This window comes from Lynx canadensis, chromosome D2, assembly GCF_007474595.2.
Source record: "Lynx canadensis isolate LIC74 chromosome D2, mLynCan4.pri.v2, whole genome shotgun sequence".
In the NCBI taxonomy this organism is placed as follows: domain Eukaryota; kingdom Metazoa; phylum Chordata; class Mammalia; order Carnivora; family Felidae; genus Lynx; species Lynx canadensis.
The window spans coordinates 87,016,933-87,021,132 of NC_044313.2; positions in this window are offsets into that span (position 1 = coordinate 87,016,933).

Below are 4,200 nucleotides of genomic sequence, written 5' to 3' on the forward strand. Positions count from 1 at the left end.
TTTTTGACATCATAACACACTGGCTGCAGCCTGGGAATAGAGCCTGTAAGTTGTGTTTTGGGGGTAGCCGGATATCTCACTGCAATCCACGGCCCTGTGCTCTGGGGGAATGTTTCAGTTATTTCTTTGAACATCACCAGCCCGAATCCGCTGCTCTAGCGGGGCCTGGTGAAATGCCAGAGGCCCTGGGGATGAGGGCTCGAGGGAGGGAAGAGGTTCAGGACCCAGGGAGCCCAGGCCTGTGGCGGATGCAGAGTCTGGGGTCGCGCTGCCCCTCCCGCCCGCTCCTGGGTTCTTGTATCCACCCACCCAGCGCCCACCCTCCAGACCCCAGGCGCCAGCCTCCGTTTCCACCCATACCGCACCCCCCACTCAGTCCGGGTGTGGGTTTGCGTGGTGTGTCAGGAAAGGTGCAAAGCTGGGCTGTGGGTTCCAGTCGCTGCAGTGGGATTTGGCCGGGTGTCGGGAGTGGGGAGCGTGCGCCTTTGAAGTGCCCCAGGGTGTGCGGGCACAGGGTGGGGCGAGGCGGGGGGGGGGGGGGGGCCGGGCCAGGCAGGGCCGCCTCCTGGCCCGGGAGGGGCTGAGGGAGCAGTGGCTGGGGTGTGTTTGGCCCCAGCAGCGGCGCTCCCTGGGGAGACAGGGACACAGGCAGAAAGGGGGGAGGGGGGGCGGGCGCCAAAGGGGAGGTGAGGGAGGCCAAAGCGTACAGCACCGGGTATTCCCAGGCCGTCTCCCATCCAAGTGCTAACCAGGCCCGACCCTGCTTAGCTTCCCAGAGAAGACAGGGTCGGGAGCATTCAGGCTGCTATGGCCGAAGAGGCCAGCGGCTGCCGCTGGGCGCTTCAAGAGCCTGCTCCACGCCTCCCAGGAAAGCGGGCGCCGCGCTTCACCCATGCACACGTCTGTCTGCCTGCCTGCCTGCCTGCCAGCCTGCCTGCTTGCCTTCCGCCGCCTTCCGCCCCGGGCACCGGGTCCCGGGCGGGTGGCAGAGGCCGGGCAAGAGGACCCTGGCAACGCGCTGGCGCAAGCCCCGGCGTGCTCCAATCCCGGGACTCTTGCAGGCTGCTCCCGGCTTGGCCCCAGGCCCTCCTCCGCTTCCATCCCGCACAGCAAGGCACCTCGCAGCCCCGCACCACACCACGTTGGGCTGGTCACTGGGAAGAGGGTGGAAGCGAGCGTGGGGCATCAGACCGCTCGTGCCTTCCGGGCCCGCCCCGCAGGGTTCTCAGCGCCTCCTCCCCAGCCCTAGGGCGAGCGCAGCCGGCCAGGGGGCCCTTCCCTCCCGTCTGCCCCACCTGGTGCAAACCCACTGCGGAGCCCCCGGCGCCCCCAGACACCATCACCAGCCCGAGTCCGGTGCCCTAGCTGGGCGTCGTGAAATGCCCCGGGCCCTGGGGATGAGGGCGCGAGGGAGGGAAGAGGTCCAGGACCCGGGGAGCCCAGGCCTGTGGCGGATGCGGAGTCTGGGGTCGCGCTGCCCCTCCCGCCCGCTCCTGGGTTCTTGTATCCACCCACCCAGCGCCCACCCTCCAGCCCCCATGCTCCAGCCTCTGGTTCCCCCACACCACACCACCCCCCCTCTGTCCGGGTGCGGGTCTGGGTGGTGTGTCAGGAAAGGTGCAAAGCTGGGCTGTGGCTTCCAGTGGCTCCAGTGGGATTTGGCCGGGTGCCGGGAGTGGGGAGCTTGCCCCTTTGAAGTGCCCTGGGGTGTGCGGGCACGGGGGCGAGGCGGGGCGTGGCTGGGCCACGAATGGCCGCCTCGTTGGCCCGGGACGGGCTGAGAGAGCAGAGGCTGGCGTGTGTTTGGCCCCAACAGCGGCGCTCATTGGGGAGACAGGGACACAGGCGGGGTGGGGGGGACGGCGGGCGCCAAAGCAGAGGTGAAGCAGGCCAAAGGCAAAGGCAAAAGCGAGCAGCACCCGGTATTCCCAGGCCGTCTCCCATCCAAGTGCTAACCAGGCCCGACCCTGCTCAGCCTCCCACAGAAGACGGGGTCGGCAGCGTTCAGGCTGCTATGGCCGAAGAGGCCAGCGGCTACCGCTGGGCGCTTCATGAGCCTGCTCCACGCGTCCCAAGCCAAGCGGGTGCCGCGCTTCGCCCGTGCTTCACCCATGCACGCGCCTGACTGCCTGCCTGCCTGCCTGCTTGCCTGCCGCCGCGGGCCCCGGGCCCCGGGCCCCGGGAGGGTGGCTGAGGTCGGGCAAGAGGACCCTTGAAACGCGCTGTGGCGCAAGCCCCGGCGTGCTCCAATCCCGGGACTCTTGCAGGCTGCTCCCGGCTTGGCCCCAGGCCCGCCTCCGCTTCCATCCCGCACAGCAAGGCACCTCGCAGCCCCGCACCACACCGCGTTGGGCTGCTCACTGGGAAGAGGGTGGAAGCGAGCGTGGGGCATCAGGCCGCTCGTGCCTTCCGGGCCCGCCCCGCCGGGTTCTCAGCGCCTCCTCCCCAGCCCTAGGGCGAGCGCAGCCGGCCACAGGGCCCTTCCCTCCCGTCTGCCCCACCTGGTGCAAACCCACCTGGTAGCCCCCGGCGCCCCCAGACAACATCACCAGCCCGAGTCCGGTGCCCTAGCTGGGCGTCGTGAAAGGCCACGGGCCCTTGGGATGAGGGCTCGAGGGAGGGAAGAGGTCCAGGACCCAGGGAGCCCAGGCCTGTGGCATAGTCGGAGTGTGGTGTCTCTGTGTCCCTCCCGCCCCTTCTTTGTCCTCGAATCCACGCACCCCAGCCCCCACCCTCCAGCCCCCAGCCCCCTGCCCCCGGATCCAGGATCCCGGAACCGGTCCCGCCTGCCCTCAGTGCGGGTGTAGGTGGTGTGTCAGGGAAGGTGCAAAGCTGGGGTGTGGCTTCAAGCCCAAGCAGTGGGATTTGGCCTGGTGTGGGGAGCGGGGAGCGTGCCCCTTGGGAAGTGCGGTGGGGAGTGCGGGCCCCTGGGGGGGTGGGGAGGGTCAGGGCGGAGCCAGGCCCTGCCAGGCCGCTTTGCTGGCCCGGGAGGGGCTGAGGGAGCAGTGGCTGGGGTGTGTTTGGCCTCAGGAGCCCCGCTCCCTGGGGAGAGAAGGATACAGGGAGGGAGGGGGGGTGGCAGATGGATGCCAGAAGACAGGTCAAGGAGACCAAAGGCCAAAGGCCAAAGCCTACAGCACCCGATGTTCCCAGGCGGTCTCCCATCCAAGTGCTAACCAGGCTCGGCCCTGCTTAGCTGCGGAGAGAAGACCGGGCCGGGCGCGTTCAGACTGCTATGGCCCAAGACGCCAGCGGCTGCTGCTGAGCGCTCCAAGAGAAGGCTCCAGGCGTCCCAAGCCCAGCGGGTGCCGCGCTTCTGCCATGCACGCGCCGGCCTGCCCACCTGCCTGCCTTCCTGCCTGTCTGCTAGCCTGCCTGCCAGCCTCCCGCCGCCGCCGCCGCCGCCGCCGCCGCCGCCGCCTCGGCCGCCACCGCCACCGTCGCCCGCCGCCGCCGCCGCCTCCTCCTCAGCCGCCCCCGCCGCCGTCGCCCGCCGCCGCCGCCGCCGCCCTTCGCCGCGGGCCCCGGGGCGGGTGGCGGAGGCCGCGCAAGGGGACCCTGGCAACGGGATGTGGCGCAAGCCCCGGCCTTCTCTAATCCCGGGACTCTTGCAGGCTGCTCCCGGCTTGCCCCCAGGCCCGCCTCCGCTTCCATCGCGCAGCTCACCGCACAGCACTGCACCACACCACGATGGGCTGCTCAGTGGGAAGAGGGTGGAAGTGCCTTCCTAAGCCATGGGCAGGCCTACCTCGTGCCCCAAGCTCTGGGGATGGAAACTTTCGGCCAGGAAACATTCTGCAACGCCCAGTAGGCAGTGCGGGTGGACCGGTAGCCACCCGCAGGCCCTGCACGGCAAGTTGTGTTCGTGGACTTCAGCCCCCCCAATGCCAACCCTCGGCGACCCCCTCCCGCCCCACGCACACCTGCTTTTCCATGAGCTCTTCCAAGAACAATACTATCGTCAGGAACGACAACGGGCATGGTGGGGGGGCATCTGCGCACACGGCCCTAGGAGACAGGAATCCCCGTCGCCCCGTTTTACAGGCAGTTAGTGCAGAACCGCAGCTCACATGTAGTAAAGCCTGAATGCAGACAGAGGGTTAACTCCAAAACCCAAGTGCTGTGATGTAAAACAGGGTATACACGGCCCTCAGTCAGAGACTGAGAGACTGAGGCCCAGAGGCGCCAGGACACCGGGCC